General features: G+C 53.8%; 1 protein-coding gene across 9 annotated transcripts in view; it reads left to right on the top strand.

Moving 5' to 3' along the window:
- The first annotated feature begins 1292 nt into the window (after positions 1 to 1292).
- The window catches only part of CAPN15 (calpain 15), a 61366-nt gene continuing 46109 nt past the window's right edge, over positions 1293 to 16549 (top strand). For 2 of the 9 annotated variants that reach the window (XM_075767265.1, XM_075767259.1), the window contains exons 1-5: positions 6822 to 7224; positions 7316 to 7501; positions 9959 to 9999; positions 10564 to 10616; positions 11648 to 11793. The gene's annotated coding sequence lies outside the window, so the exon portion shown is untranslated. Of the gene's footprint in view, positions 1379 to 1424; positions 1558 to 6821; positions 7225 to 7315; positions 7502 to 9958; positions 10000 to 10563; positions 10617 to 11647; positions 11794 to 14194; positions 14347 to 16549 lie in introns of those variants that run through there. The other 7 variants (XM_075767264.1, XM_075767258.1, XM_075767255.1 and 4 more) reach the window with 6 other exon arrangements.

The following is a 16549-nucleotide window of genomic DNA, read 5'->3' as shown; positions in this document are numbered from 1 at the left end:
CAGCTTACAGAGAGACGAACAGGCACAAAAGCTTTTCACTTGGCTTTTGTCCACTGCATCGTCTTTGCAGAAGCCCGACAGTCTCCCAGAGGTGTTCCTATCACAGCTGCCTGCACAGAAAGCCTCGGGTCCCCTTTGGGGAGGTTCCAGAAGATAACGTTCCCCTAAGAAGCAGCTGTCCTTTTTCATTTAGCGACCATTAATCCCCCCTCCAAGCACGGTGGCGTGAACGATGCTGCTTTTGCTGGAACGATGACCGTTTCATATCTGCGTGCCACACCAGCTTGGCCGATTCACATCTGGGCTCCCCGTGCCCCGTTTTCACTTGTGCGTCTGGGAGGGGAGCACCCCAACACCCCGAGCTCCGCAGGCGCTGCACGAACTTCTCCCCCTTCTCATCTCAGTGGGACGGGAGGGTTCGAAGGTGCTTCTTAAACAGCTGAGTCTGGCAGAGGGCTGGGACATCTGGAAGCAGAAGGATTTTGGTTTGAAGCGGGACGGACGAGCAGGTCCCACCTGCACCCGCCTGGCAGCGCAGCAGCACCTCAAGCACCTGAGGGCTGCGGTTCGTGGGGGGAGACATTTGGGGAGAGCCACGGAGGCTCCCGCCGCTGCGCACCCCCGCTCTGCAGAGGTGGCTCCTCGCCACCCCGAAGCTGAAGCATCGGCTGAGGTAACTCCGTGCCAGCTTCAGGCCGGCTTCGTGTGCCGCCAGGTCATTAAGAGCTGTAATTAGCCAGGATGCGGCGGCTCCTTGCGCGGCGGCTGGGCCGGCCGTGCAGCGGGAAGGCCGGCTTTGCTCAGCCCCGGGCCTCTCATCTGCGCCGGGAACGCCCGGGCCCTAATGCTCCATCTGCCACCGCCTGCCCCGGGGCAGCGGGTGGGCCCCGCTCGGGGCTCACGCTGCCTCAGAAGAAGAGCTGTTCTCCGCTCGGGGGCTCAGGACCGTGCACCCTGCCTGCCGCGCTCAGGGCCCCGGGGGCCGCGGGTCGGGCCTGGCCCCCTCACCCCGCCGGAGCCTCCGGGGAAGCGCCGCGTCCGGTACCGACCCCCCGGCCAGGGGCGGCGCTCTTCCTCCGCGGCCGCAAAGCACGCTGGGAGTTGTAGTCCTCAGCGGGGGGCCCCGCTCCCGGTCGCGCCTCGCCGCCTCCTTCCTCCGCTCCCGCCGGCCCCTCGCCCACCCAGGGAGCCCCTCCGGCCGCGCCCCGGCTCCGAACTACCGCTCCCGGTGCGCCCCGCTCGGCCACCGCCTTCCGCTTCCTCCGCGCGGCGCCCCTCGGGGCTTGTAGTCCCCGTGCGCTATTCACGACGGCCTCTGCGCTGTTTCCGCGCCGTAGTGCCCGGAGGCCGGGATGGGGCGCTACGCCACGACGGCGGCGTAAGGGCGGGCTCGGGGACTCCGGGGCAGGCCGGGCCGGCGGCGGAGCGGGAGGAAGGCGCCGGCGGAGCGGCCGGGCGCCGCGGCGGGCGGGAGGGGGTGGAAGTTGCTCTGCCCGGGGGAAAGTGCGGGGCCGGGGGGGGGGACGCGAGCAGCAGCCCGGCCTCCTCCATCCCCAGGTAAGCGGTGGCGGGGGGCGGCGGGGGCCTCCGGGAGCGCGGGGGAGGCGGGGACGGGCCGCCCGGGGCCTCCCGCCGCAGCCCTGCGGACCGCGGCACCCACCAGCGCCGCCGGGTTGGCGTTTTCCCGGCCGGAGCCTCCGGCTGGGCCCCGGCCTCCCCCGAGCCGCCCCGCACCACCTGTTGCCGGTGGGCCCGAGCCCGGCTGGCCGGGAGGGGTGGCGGGAGCCGGGCCTGGAGGCCGGGGCTGGGGGGGCGGACGGAAACCGGCGTCGGGGTCCCGCAGCTGGGGGGAGCCGGGGATCCCGCCTCGGGGGTGTGCGGCTGTTGGGGTGCCTTCCCCGGGGCTTGTGAGGCGACCCGAGGGCTGCCGCCGCCCAACCGGTACCTCAAGCCGGCCGCACGCCCCGGCGGGGTTTTAACGAACTTGAGAGCGGTGCGGCAGCCGTGGGGGGACGGGGGAGGCTTTGCGCGGCCCCGCGTTGCAACCCCTTACCTGCCTGCGCCGAGCCCCGCGCAGGGTGCTCTCGGTACCTCCCGGTTCTCCTCCGGGCAGGTGAGCCTCCCTTACGGCCGGTAACGGGCACGGCGGTGCCGAGTGCCCGCTCCCGGGCTGGACCACGGCAGAGCCCGCAAGAGAACCGGGGCCGCCCGTCCTTCAGGTCTGCACTCTAAAACCTCTGCTGGGGGCTAAGCGGGGGTTTGTGCAGAGTTTTTAAAGCATTCACGAGTTTGCCCTCTAGAATCGGTCGGCTGGCTCTTACGTGTGGGTCTTTGAAGCATCCTAAGGCTGCTCAGGCCCCGATGCCTCATCAAGACCCCGAGGTTTTACTGCACGTCAGCTCGGCTGCAGTTACAAGCGTGTCAGCCTCCAGATCCTGGATGCAGAAGTCTGTCACAGTGGCTGGAAAAGGCTCTGTACGCCGGCTAGCCTCTCCATTTTCTGAGCAGCTCTCCTCTCCCCACGCCTGCTTCTGGGGTACATCCGTGCCCTCCCAAGCATCAAGAAACCAATGTTTTGGCGTGGTCATCTAGTGAAGTGTTGGGGGAGATTGAATAATATGCGCGTTGTGTTTGAAATGTCATGTTGTTTCCTCCAAGCGTTTTTTCAGATCGAAATCTCAGCTGGCGCTCAGTGCTCCGTAGGCCTTCAGGCCTGGGATGCGGATGGGTGGTTTTTCATGGTCGGACAGAAGGTTATCTGAGAAGTGCTTACTGTACCTGGCCTGGGGCATTCGTGCATGGCCGGTGGTGTGCCGCTCTGCTGCGGGTCGGTCAGGAGGTACTGGAGACCAGGAGGTTGGCTTAGAGGGAGCTGAGGTGGAGGTGAGCAGATCGCAGCCGCTGGCTGGTGCAGATCCCAGACTGTAGCCCGTGTCGATCTGAACACAGAGATCTTGCGGTACTTTGCACAGCGTCACCCGAGAGTCGTAGGGACTTACGCTTCAGGGGCTCTGTACAAGCTGCCACCTTTCCTAAGCTGGGGCAGACCTGTGACGGGAGGGCGGCCGAGTGACAGACCGGCCTCCTGTGACACTGCGAGTCTGCTGGTGATTTTTTGCACTACCATTTCTTGAGACCCATTGCCAAACAGACTGGCTTGTGTCTCTGAGTGAACCAGGACTGAGCTCTGCCTGAGGAACGAGCTGCGGTAGCATATCACGTGCCAGAGAGACATGATTCAAATTACCATGATTTTATGTACGTGGGGATATTAACTTGTTTAAAGTTGCATCAGCTTCTGTTTGTGTCCAAGGCTTTAGCAGTTGAAGGCAGAAGGCAAGACCCGACATTGCTCCCTTCCCCGGGTGGGGTTGGAGGGCTGGAGAGGCCTTTGAAGGTTTGATGTGACTTGCTGCGTTGGCTAAGCTGTATTGCTTTGGCAGGAGAGAAGAGCAGCCTCCTTGAGCCTGATGACTTGGTGCGTAAGGGAACCCGAGGTGTGGGCCAGGCATAATGTCTTTTGAATCAGAATAAGTACTGAAAACCAAACCAAAACTGCTAAAGTTGCACATAAAAAAGGATTGGGCGCCCTGCCCAGACTTGGAGCTGTCTCACGGAAGGGCTGGATGCCCTCATGAGATGTGCTGTTCACGGGGCACCCTTTATCTTTGCTCTGAATATCGCTGGTGTTGTAGAGGGAAGTGGTCTGGGCCCTGATGTTGCCTCAGCGAGCTGAGATCGATTGGCTTTATTTTTGTGGAAAATACGCTGCTTTCATCCATCCCGGAGGTTTTGTGGGAGTTTGTCGGGTTAGTAGCAGTCACACGTGAGACCCAGCCAGTGCCTGAGCCAATGTGTGCGGATGTGGCTGTGCTGATCTCCGCATCTCCGGTGAGATGCGAGTGGGAGAAATGCTTTCTTCCTCCCGCTTCGCCTGAAGCCAGGCTTTTGTTCATCTCTGGGTTCCTACTGACCCTTTCTGTGAGCAGAAGGGCCCGGGAAGGAACGGATCCTGTGGCTTTCTCTGCGTGAGAGTCTTTACAGAGCAGGGGGAGGCTGGAGTGAAAGATGCCTGCGGTCAGACCCAGGGGCAGGGAGAGAGGAGGCCGCTTCGGAAAGTGAAAGCACCGGGAGGAAACTTATGAACAGCCGATTTGCTGGAACTTGGGGCTCTGAGAAAGGTCAGATACAGTGCAGCCTTGGGAAAGCTGCTTATGCAGGTGGGACAGGTGAGTCAGTGGCTTCCTCCTCGTTTTCTGTCATAATCCCACTCTTCGGAGCGAGACGTGCTGTCTGCCTGCTCCCCAGAAGCCTCCTGGATCCGCCTGCCTTTGCCTCAGTCTTGCTGCTTGCTGTCGGACGCTGCCTGAGCATGCAGCCCTTTCCAGGCCACCGTCACCGAGCTAGGCAGGGAGGAGCAGGCCACTACCAGATTTCTGTTGCACTGTCATTGCTATTTGGGGTGTTGTCGCTTGCCTTGTATTTAGTGATGGCAGCTGAGGAAGCCAAGGGAGGCAGAAGGGCTGTTGCCTGCGCACAAGAAACATTTAACTCTTCACAGCTCCCTTCCCTGTGCGACTCTCAGGTTGGCTGATAGGAAATGCCAGTGGTGTTCCCAAAATTTGCTCATGTTCGGTCGCTTAAAAGATGTGGAGGGTTTTTGTGTGCCGTTTCCTCTTGCTCTGGAAAAAAAATGCTGGTGCCTGGGTAGAAGGGAGAAGGGGGAGCCCTGGAAAGGAAATAAGATCCAAAGAAATGTGTCACCAGCAGAAAGAGCAATTGTTTTCCTGCATTTACATTGCAGAGTGTCATCCTGTTCAGGCAACCGATGTTTGACAGCCAAGATAATACATTTATATTGATGTAATTAGCGGGACGTGGAGTTTGCTGAATGGCTTAGGGGCAGCATGCTTTTCAGTCTAACTCCGGCAAATAGATCAGGGAGGATTGGAAAGCTGCTGTGGGTTGCTAGAATTGGCCCTTTGGGTTTCTGGAGGTTGAGTACATAACTGCTGATATTTCCTATTGTGCTGTACCCTGCCTAGTTGAAAAGAAAATAACTTGAGGGAACACAGGGCTATTTTTGCCAGCTTGAGATGATCAAGTTTGATTTCTAAAAACTGAAGCTGAGTCTTTTCTGTTCCTGCAATGCAGCCCCTCTTGTAGCAAGCCAGGGCGCTTGCTAAAGGCTGCGGGCCTGAGCAGCATCAGCGTTGGAGGAGGGTGGCGATGGCACCGTGTCAGGGAGGCCAGGCTGGCATCTGGCCCCCGTCCTGGCATTAGCAGCCCTTATCAAACCTGCAGGGTTGTCAATACGCATTCACTTCGGTAAAATACAAGCTGACACCTTACAAAAAGCTGTCGTCCCCCTCCCGTGATATCACCCGGTTGCATTTCTAACGTGGCACTTACTGTAGCACCAGAGTTTCCCATTTGGCATCTTGTTCCCTGCGCCAGCCCAGATGATTTTGGTTTACTGAGGATATCGCAGGCAGATTCCCAACTTGTGTGGCGTTGTGTTCCTCTGACAGCAGAAGATCCTGCTGCTCCCTAACAAAAATGTTTGCAGAGGAGCTAACTCTCAGACAGCTTTGCCAGGTAACAAGTAAACTCCCCCATATTTGTGCTGGTCCGTGGAAGTGGGAACGTGGGTCCTTGTGTGCGGGGCTCTGTCCTCCCCGCCCTGGCAGCTCTGCTCTCCAGAGAGGCTGGAGCATTGATGTGGTCAACGTCTTGCTCTCCAGCTTGTACGTATCGGTCACCTGCCTGCAAGACCCAGGCCACCAGGCAGAGCTCGGGCAGTCCTTGGAATTTCAGCACAGGCAAAAGGTTTTATTTTAAGCTGCTGAGTGTTAAGCGGTTTCTCTTCATAGCCCATGCGTATGCAAGCACGTCTCCTGCAAGAAAAATGACGTGGTGTCGCATAGACTGATGTAGGCATTTGTGGGGTTCTCTGTCCTCTAGTGTTATAAGTCTTAAGCCTTTCCAGAGCGCAGGAGCGGCTCGAGTGTTTGAGTGCCTTGGACATGCTGTGGGCCTGGAGTTCCCTGTGCCCAGTGCTGTACAGACCCTGGGCTGAAAGGATCAGGCTGCTCTTTCTGAACCTTACTCAGTCCCTTGTTTGCTTTTCACTGGTCCCCAAGTGGCGTCTCTTGCCCGCTTTGTAACGTTCTCCATTTGCTGGTTTGATTCCGTTAGCAGCACATGTCCAGGCGTTCACCACAGGTCTTCTTTTTCCCACTGCCTGGAAATCTCAGTGGTGCAGAGCGCTGGAAGAGAAAAGCTCTTTGTAAATTCACCATAACCTGCCCCAGGGGCATCATGCTGCACCCGATGGTCTGGCTGTGGGGAGCGTGGGCAAGGTGGTGGGAGCAGAACCGGGCCTGTTGCTCTCACGTGCTCCCAAAAACACTCAGTGATCACATTGTTCCGGCCGAATCCTTATTTGCTTTTTTGCTCCATCCCCAATCCAAAATAGAGACAGTGAGAGTGTGCTGGTGAGCCAAACAGTTATGGGCAAGGGTTTTTGTTGCCTCCATCTGACAAAAGCCTGTCCCAAAGGAGACAGCACTTTCGCAAAGTCAGAATTTCATTAAAACAGATTGTTTCGAGAGCAGAGAATATGAAGGGGGAAGGGGAAATGTCTTGGAGGAGGGAGGTTTGCCGAGGCAAGTATTCAAACATTGTGCCTTCTGGGGATGGGATGGGCATGTTTAACATAACCAGAAGAATTTGTACGTTTGAATTTCCAGTGGATGTAACTGCTAACGATGTCCTGGCCATACGGAGTAATTAACATGTTTCTGTATTTGAACATTCAGGCAGTGTGCCCCTCCAGACATCCCTGTGTTCGCATCCAGACCCCATGGGAGAGATCCTGCCCTGTCGCTAATTGTCGAGAGCTGTCTGGAACCCTTATCGTTAAGATCCTGCTGTGCTCGTGAGGTGTTGCGTTACCTGGTACGACGACAGCTCTCGCCAGAATGCTAAGCAGCAGCCACCGTCAGAGAGAGTAAGACCGGTGGTGGGAACAGAACTGTAGAGTCACCACCAAAGGTTCTGAAACCACGCGTGAAGAATCTGAGTCGACCCAAAAGCAGACTGGTTCCTGTCTACAGGCGGGACCGAGCTCCAGCCCATTGCCAGCCGGATGCCGTGGGGAGCAGCGATCCTTCTGAGAGCTGCAGTTCAACTGGATGCTTATTGAGTCACCTAAAACGTGAGGTTGGTTGTGTGTGCTGGTGTGACGCTGATCAGCCCGGCGTCTCAGCAGCCATTTATTCTTACGTGCCTTTCTTTCCTCTCTGTTCACCAGCTTGCTGCAGCAGTCGCTCCTTCTGGCAGGCTTGGTGTGCTGCCGGCGGCTCTGTGCAGGACCGTCTAGCATGCTCCTCCATCCGGGCCGCTCAGCTGGTGCCAACAGCAGCCGTTCGATTCCAGGAACGCCAGGCTGACTTCACACCAACCGGGCACTGGACCTGCAGAGCAGAAACTGTGTTGGGTGAGAGGCTTTCCTGACTGCGGTTGGCTCTGTGCTGGGCTAGGAGGGGCTGAAAGGAAAAAGACCTTCTCTCCTCCTGTTTGTAAGCACAGATACCCCGCTTCTTGTTGCCCATGCCTCTCGTTTTTGTCTTTCTTGTTTTGATTCCTTCTTTGAGTGTTCCCCTCTCCTTGCTGTCTGTGTGAAGGCCAAGTGCTCTTACGAGTGCGGATACTGGCGTCCTCTGGTTTTCTCGTGAAGAAGAAACTCTAAGAGTGGAAGAGAAAGTGTGAGGTCTTCCAGGACCTTGCAATCTTAAGCCGTGGAAACTGCATGTCTGTCCCAGGGTGTGTTTGAGGCGGTACAAGGGCAGGGAAATAAGTCGATCAAAGAAACTCTGCATTGCTTTGCCTGCAGTAACGACAGTGCCGTGGCAGTTCCCAGCCCCGGCTCTGCAGAGACAGGACGAGGTGGTGGGAATCCAGTCTGAGCTGGTACTTTCAGGATGTGCCGGCAGCGTCCGCTGCAGGAGAGCGTCTGATGGTGTTGTCCTTGCGTTCGAATGAGCCAGGCTGATGTGGTCTTATCCAGGCCAGGGCTTTGGATTAATTAAAGGGACTCTAGCATGCTGTGTGTTGGCCAATCTGATCTGCCTGGAGTCTCCATGACTCTGGTGTGCAGGAATCTCTTACAGTTTGGGGTCAATGAAGTCAGGCCATGAGCACTCTGGTCTTTGAGTGGTGACAGTCACCGGGCAGGTGTTGGCTGAGGTCTGCGCCGTGGCTAGTTCTCAACTGAGGGAGGGATACAGTGACATTCCTGCTCTTGGATCAGTTTTGATGGAGTGTCCTGTGAGTGTTACCCTTGTTCCCGTTGCCTGGCCTTGCCACGCAGGGGGCTTTAGCAAGCAGAGCCTGGGGGAGGGAAGGTCGGGGGTCTGTAGCACGTGAGGCTGAGGCAGCTGGATGTGTTTGCAAGGCGTTTGAGAGTGACTCCTGTAATGTGATCTCCTCTCCATCTGCCTGTTTGGGTTAACGTGGGTTCAGGATGCAGCCAGCTGGTCCTGGTTAAGAGGCCAGCTCCGTCGCTGTGCGGGGAGGTGTGTTGGATGGCCCGCAGGGCTGCAGCAAAGGCAGCTTCTTACTCAGAGCATCTGCATTATGTTTCAGCCCTCTCGTCTTAGAGTACAGCATTTTTCTCATGTGATCATTATATTTGTTCAAATAACTGCTCTCATGGGCAAATATTGCTTAAGGCGTTGTGTAATTGAACACATCCTACAGTTTCAGCTGTATTGGTGTAGCTGAAGAGGAGCCGCTTGTGACAGAGACAGTAAGCCAGTGTAGCTACTCCAGCGAGGAAGGGGGAGTATCGTAGTGGTGCCAGGCACAGTTATATCTATACCACTTCAGTTGTACCGGGTGTTATTCCAGTCATATAATTTCAGTTACAACATCACCTCCCAACAGTAATAATGGCATGGCTACAACATCAGTGTGCAGAAGGATTCACGTGTTTTTCAGGACGTCGCAGGACAGGGTACGGGTATAGTCTGGAGACGGAGAGGAGTGAGCAAAACTGTGATGCTCCTCCATCAGGTTATCGAACTGAGCTGTGCTAGAAGAGACGCTATCTTCTTACCCCCCTGGGGTTTCACTCTCCCTGTCCCACCTCCCCTGTGCTCACAGAGGTGGCAGCCCCCTTTGCAGTTCTTGGCGATTCTTATGCTTTTATCTCCCGGTTGTTTCTGATGGAAATGCCAAATGCCATTGTTGTCTGTCAGGCTTATCCTACCTCTGTGCTTGCCTGAGTCACAGCCAGAGATGTGGTGGTTTAAATCTAGGCCAGCTGGTTGGAAATTGGGACGTGGTGCCTGATTAAAGCCAGGAAAGGCCAAATTGCATAAAAACGGCAGAAGGAGACACCCAGGTACTGCTGCCTTTCTGTGAAGAGTCTGTGTGGCTCTGGACAGGGCAGTACGATGAAGGCTGGGACCTGTCTCTAGCAAGGGATGCAGCTGCATGTGGCTTGCACAAATTACATATTTACTGTCTGTCTAATCTGTGTTAAAATTAAAGCTGTGGCTGGAGTGTCTGGGGACAGTGTGCTCAGGGGACATCGCCTCCACCTCCTGTCTCTGAGACATTGCTTTCCAAGTCCATGCCCTGGGTTTTCACCGGCTATGAGACTCTGCTTCTAGCTGCAGCTCTCTTCCCCTCCCTTCTGTGGTGGCCAGCTCTTCAACTGCTTATCTGTCAGCTTAGCACGGTCTGAAGTACAATCCCTGATGTCCTTTTGAGTATGACCTCGTGTTTGTGCTACGCCTGGGCACCTATGGCCCTCTGCGAATTCAGCTTGCTGAGTGATTGGGAGGGTCATCAAGTCCAGTTCCCTACTGCTGAAGACAGTCATCTTGTGCAGGCCGTGAACTTGTCCAGGAACTAACTGTTGGAACTAACTCTGTGCTTTTTCCCCCAGTGCTTCTGGAGCAGCTGGTCCAGAGATCTGCTCTTTGAAAGGTTAGAAACCCTCCTCTGACTTCGAGTATCCAGTTTTCCTGGGCTGGTTTATTGTACTTGTGCCATTGCAGAGTGTCATCTTGCAGATGAGAGATGACTTGCAATTTTTTTTCCTTCCTTGGTTCACTGTAACCTTTATGTCCCACACCAGTCATGGCTCTTGATGCAGATTTGTCCTGAGAAATGTGTTGAAAGCTACTTTGTTTTTTCCATTGCTTCTTTTTGGGAGGTTGGTTTTGCTGGGCCGGTTTACTTCTGTGTTGTGCTTTTGAGTGTGTTAAGTGCAGGTGGAGTTCTGAGCTGTGCAGTTTGTGAACGTTAGCAAGTACAGAAGAGCACTTTTTGCGCTACTGTCACTTTTGTCTTATTTTTTTAATGTTTGTCCTTGCCATTTGTGCCATTTTGCCCCTTCAGGAGGGAGAGATGTTGTCAGAAGCAGTTGAATCAAGGTGAACCTGATAAAGCAATGTGTTGAAGAGCCAGTGCCTGGCTCTTACTTGTGGCTCTTATTCATGTTTATCTCTAGCTGTGAATGTGCAATAACAACAGTTCTGTTCTGCACAGACTGGCACAGCCTCAGACAGGAAGATCTGCTGTTTACCAATCAACACTCTGCTGTAAGTGAGAAGGGGGGGGGGAATGTTTTATTGCTTCTGGGTAACCCAGAGTGTAGTTAAACCTTTCTGGGAGGAAAAAAAAAAAGAGGAAACTAAGAGCACATGTGTTACTCAAGATGCATTTTTCCTGGCAAGAGTCCCATGTGTGTGTTCTTCCTGCAAAGCATCCCTGCTTATGCTACTTCCCATTAAATCTATAGCATATTGGTAGCAGGCAAGTAAAAGCTTCCTGTTTTTATAATGCAACTGGTCTCAGCAGGCAGTCGGTTGAGGTGATTTTTCAGCCTGGCATGTTTTGTAGCTGGGGCAGTCTGTGGGCTGAATAGGATGACAGAACTCTGCTACAAGGATTATAAATACAGGGAGGAAAAGATCTGGAAACTAGATCTGCTGGTAAAGCTTCCCAAGATTGGATGCTGTGGCTTGGCTTCTTTTGTTTCTTCCCCTTGTCTGTCTTTCTGTGGCATTACGGTGATGTTGCTAATGAGACAACTGTGCCAGCCCACACACGCTTTTGTTAACACTGCACTCAAAAGTCAGCCACAATTGGCTAGTAATCTGGAGGATACAAGTGGCTCATTGCACTTCATTGAAGCAATGTTAATTGACTTAATAGAGCACTAGGGTTTGGGAGATTTGGTTGTGTTGGGGGTTTTTTTATGTGTATGCATTCAGGCCCTGTCTTGTTGCCATTTCCATGCTTATTCAGATAAGGACCTTCCTGCTCTTCAGTTGTCAATGGAGATGGGTTTCAAAGTTAACCCTTATTTTGAAGAAACCCGTCCACTGCTTCTCCCTCTTCTCCCCATAGCTTGTAATTAAGATGTTGATTGCCCTTTCAAATCTGTATAATCCCCTCTCTCAAAGTGACCGTGTTAGATTTCCAGTAGCTTGCTGGATAATCTACCACTGGTTTACAGTGGCCCATGCAAGGGAGAAGAGGAAACTTTTTTCAGACTTTGATGCGAGTTGCTCTGTGGCTAAGCTGGCTCTACAATAAATCTACTTTTCCTATCAATCTTTCGCTTCAGGCTTTGGATGCCTCTTCCTCTGCCTGCATACTTATGAAGAATCAGTGCTGGGCATTAAATGCAGCTCAGCCCGACTCAGCTGCTGTGTATGAGTTTCTTCTGTGTTAAAGTTGGGCCAGAACCAATTTCAAGGCAGTTGAAAGAAGGTAAAGATCCTCAAGCTTGCCTTTGCATGTTAATGCCCGTGGCCAGAAAGATGTGCTGCTCTTCTGGACTTTGCTAAAGCGTAGCATGAAGCGTGAGGTCCTGTTCTGCGCTGGTCTAGGACTCCAAGTTAAATTATCTTGTTACCTCATTAATAGCCCATCTGGAAATCTGTTCCCAGGCAGCTAATTTCATCTAATGATATCTCTGCAAGTAGTGCACCGATCTTGTTTCTCACTGTGATTTGGAAAACAGCTCATTTGCAGCTTCCAGTCCCCTAGATTTCCTGTAAGCCCAGAACATCTGACTCACATCTCTTCTCTCAGCCTTGCTGCCCCATACCAAACACTTGGGTGGGTCAGTTTTACCCTCCTCTCCATTTCCCTGTCCTCCCATTTGCGGTGCTCGCGCACTGCCTGTCATCCGAGTGCCGTGCGAACGTGAACGCTTCCTGACCCCGGGAGGTAAGGCTGTGATTTCTGAGTCACGAGACTATGCCCCGAGTCACACAGGAAGCTCTGGGGTAGAGTGTGAGGGCTGAAAAAGCCTCCCACCTCCCAGCTGAGTCTGCCAACCACTGTCCCGTCCTTCCTGTTAGACCTGTGCCTCGGTCTGTCCTTGGAGGTGCTTTCCCACCAGAAGCTTTGCAAGGAACTGGAACTTGCTGACACTTTAATTTCCTGCCAAGACTGCAGCACTCGGGCTGCCTTGTAGCGCTGGCTTGGCAGGTGAGGAGAGGAAGAAAGAGCAGCAAAACTTTGTTTCTTGTCACCAAGACACCAGCTTTGTGTGAGACACCTGCCCAGCTTGGAGCATTCCAGTTTGCTTGGCTGCTTTGCCACAAGGTCCCGCGGGTGATCACGGGAGCTCTTGGTGCACCAGATCTCTCGTTGGCTCGGTGTTCAGCATCTTGGATTTCAATCTGTCCTGTATCTGTCCAGCATGGAGGTCTTGTTGCTTGTCTGCTCTTTCCCCCCTGCCTTGTGGAAAAAGAGAGATTGTTCACCCTTCCTCCCCTCGGTTTACTACTTCTGTCAGGGTCATCTCAGCCTGGTGAATACAAGTCACGCTCTGCTTGGTGCCGGTACCTGGCTTTGCACATCCTCAGGTTCTGCCACCCTGCCTTGTGGAGCTGGGAGCCCAGCTGCGTATCACTTGCTGCACGCACAAATGCTTGAGCTTCTTTTCCTTCCTTGGTTGGCATGACACACCATCAGGCCTCCGTTCTGCATCCTTTAGTTAGCCTGTGCCTGACCTCCCCTGTGACTATACAGCCTCCTTAGGCTGACGTGCTGTGTACCTTGCCCATCCCTGCACACTGTTCCCTGCTTACCCTGGACCCCGTGAGCATGTGCCTGCTTCGGTGGTAGGTGGGGAGATCTCCTACACGTGGTAGCAAGGCTGGGAGAGGGCCGTGTCTTCATGGTGTATGAAGTGGTCTCCTCCAGCTTGATGCCCCAAGCCAACCCCAGCTCTTCCAGCTGCACTCACCTGCCCCTGAACTGCTTCGCGTTTAGGATGTGTGAGTTACGTCCTGCGGTCCCCAGAGAGGAGGCTGCTCCTGCCAGGGCTGGGGACGACGACTGGGCATTCAGAGCTCTTCAGGAACCCTTATTTCTCCCTGTAAGCAGCAGGTTGCATGTGAGTGAGAGTTGAGAACTCCTCCTTTGCTGTTGAGGTTGGTGCCAGGACCCAGCCTGTCTTGGTCAGCCCCCAGGCAGGGGAGTTCACTCAGCAGAACGAAGAGGAGGGCTGGTACTTGCAGCTTCATTCCTAGAAGAAGGCCTCCTGCTATGTGGCTTCCTCTGGGCACAGCTTTCAGGGATGTTTTTCCCCCAGGTACATGGTGTGCCTTCTCCTGGCCCAGCACCTCGATCAAGAGCTGTCTGGTGCGTGGGGTTGCTGTGTTTTTCATTCCTGGATCTTCCCTGGAGCAAGGAAGTATCTCGGAGGTGACTTTATTTATAGATTGGGACAGTGGAGGAATTAATGACGTGATAAAGTTGTGTCCCTGAGTCTGGGAGGCTGAGAACCAAGAGAGGTTGGAAAACTCAGGCAGGAGCTGAGCTGGCTTGTGCTGCGTGGATGAATAAATTAATAAGAAAAGGAGTGTGGGGGATATCCCATCACAAGGAGGGGGCTTCTGCTCGTGGGACCTCCGAGTCTTCTTCCTGCTGCATCCCAGAGTGAAGAGCTTGGGGCTGGTCCTAGGAAGATCCTAGGAAAAGTTGATCCTGCAACTGCCTAGATACATTGAAACATGCGGGCTAGTTCCCTTTTTGTCTTTTGGTGTTTTTTTTTTTTTGGCTCTCTTCAGAGCCAAAACCTCCTTTGAAGGCAGAGGGAAGGAAAAGGGGTTGGGCAGACCCAGATCCCCACCCTTCCTGCCTGCTCTTCGCTGTGGGTGGTGTGACAGAAGAGCTGGGGCCCAAAGGGTCAGCGCTGCTGACTGGTGCTGAGGATCAGGGTTTATCTGGAAGCATCCAGGCTACTGCTCTGCTGTCCTGGCAGCAGGAGGAACCTCCACGGGAAAGCTTTGCCATCCTGAACTCACTGTAAGTGCCTGCAGCTCAGGGTGCTGGCGGGGCAATTTGGGGAAGGGGCTGCCTCTTGCATACAACAGATCAGGGTAAGTGGGTGTGAGCGGTTCGGGGGTGGAAAGATCAAATCTGGTCTTATTTTGGAAGCAATATTTTGGGAGCAATTAAACAGTGTCAGTTGAAACCTTGTAATTATTGCAGCTGCAAGGGGCAAAAAAACCAAAATCCAAACTCAGCATCTTGCTAAGGTGCTTAACTGTTAATTTCCATGAGTGAGATCCACCCTTCTCCAGACACTTCAGTCTGTTCCCATTGTTACTTCCTCTCCTGATTAGATAGGTGGAAGCAGTGCGTTATTAATTAGGAGGAAAAACCTGCTCCCTCTTACCAAGGCAGAGGAGCTCTTGGCAGTTTGCTCCCCTTCCACGGTTCGGCACGGGTGATGTGCCTGCGGGGCGTCTCCTGGGGCATCTCACTGCCCAGTGGGACAAGTTCCTCAAAAGTAAGGCTGAGTGCTTCCAGAGAGGCTTCCTTCTTTGCAGGCTTCTTTAATTGACCCCTTCCCTTGCTAGAAAGCAGTTTTCACTCTCACCTTTATTTCTTGCAGGCTCTTCATTTGCTTAGTGTTGGCCAAAGGCGTTTTCTGGCTCAGCATGGCGAGCACGTACATGCTTTGCATTGAGCTGTAACGCTGCCGCTCCTCCTGTTTTCCAACAGGTTTGCCTTCTCCCCTCCTTGGGCCAACGTTCCCCCCCTAAATATCATTCACTGGCTGCTCTCACCTGGCGTGAGGGGTCACCCTGAAGAAAAGGATTTACCGCTTTGCCTAGAGAAATCCGATTTTACGCAGCGCTCGCAGCCAAGCAGCCCGCTTAGACCAGACAGTCTTGGAGATCACTACGACTTAGCTAGGTTATCCTCCACCTATTTATAGATCCCTTCCTCTCCGCAGCTCCACCCACCGTTGGGTTTTACCGTACCGCTTTAAAGCAGGACTCCCGGCCTCTCCTCTCCCCGCAGTGTTTGCGTTGCGCTGCCTGCTCAGACTCCTGGTGCAGACCTGGCGGAGGAGGACGGGCCGAGACACAAGCAACACGTCGGGAGCCAGCAGTAATGCGGGCAGCAGGCATGTCTCTCGCCTCTTGTGGTGAGCTAAAACTGGCGTTTCCGTGTGTAGGAGGAGGAAGCAAAGGGTTCTGCTTTTCCAGCTTGAGAGTCAGCCGAGGAAGTGGTCTCAAACCAGCCTGTGGAATTGCTTTATTTGGCAGTTCAGCTCTGCTCGAGGGGGGGAAAAGGCTATTAACTGACTGAGCATCCTGCCTTCTGTTTAGCTCGGCCTGCGGTGAACTGCACAGGGCTGTTTTTGTACCCATCTTGCTTTTATTTATTTACTTTACCTTGGTAGAACCCAGATCTTGAGGTGAGAGACAGAGTTTGTTCTTCTAGCAGTTCTCCCGGTTGCATCCCCCGTGCCTTCGGTGCTGCTGTGCAGCGCGGTGGCTGGAGCACGTACGGCGCTTCGCCGTGGGGGAGCCATCGAGGGACGCGGTGGAAAAGCCGGACACACCGTAGGTGTGGGACAACTGATGTCTCCGCTTAGACTTGAGCTGGCAATACTTGGAAATACTCTTCCCCTCTCATCACATGGCTTTCATTTAGCCAGAAAATCGGATTTGTTACAAATTAACTGCTTGAATAGCAGGAAATGAGAGGGGGAAGCGCCAGGGATCTATTTTGGCTGGATCTGCAAAAATTAGTGAAATCTTGCTGCCAGGAAGGTAGCGGGAAGCAAAGTGTGGAGATGTGTTGGCTGATGCACAGCAGTTAGGCAGACCAATTAAAGTGAGGAAATCGAGGCAGGGAAAACTGTATTCTTGGGTGCTTTCTCAGGTTTATTTTGTTAGTCTGGGCTTTGCAGGTTACAGAGAAGAGACCACGGCAGAGCAGTTAACGTTCTCCAGCTAATGGCCTAATGCAGGCACATTCTGGTATTAAGCTCAGAGCAAAACTGCACCTGCTCCTTGAGCTGCTGCATTCGAGAGTCTGTTATCTATAAAGGCTTTTCTTGATCCCTTAGAACAATCCTGGGATTGAAAAACTGTATTTTAGGAGTCTTTGTTTCAGCTTTTTTACTGCACAAAGTAGTTTCTTCGCAAAGGTCTTTCTACAGTTCATTCATCTATAAATCCTGGTGGGTAATTGAATAAGCTCAGCTGTG

The sequence above is a fragment of the Balearica regulorum genome, chromosome 15 (assembly GCF_011004875.1).
Source record: "Balearica regulorum gibbericeps isolate bBalReg1 chromosome 15, bBalReg1.pri, whole genome shotgun sequence".
Classification (NCBI taxonomy): domain Eukaryota; kingdom Metazoa; phylum Chordata; class Aves; order Gruiformes; family Gruidae; genus Balearica; species Balearica regulorum.
The sequence above is the reverse complement of the archived record's forward strand: the minus strand, read 5'-3'. Positions and strand labels throughout refer to the sequence as shown.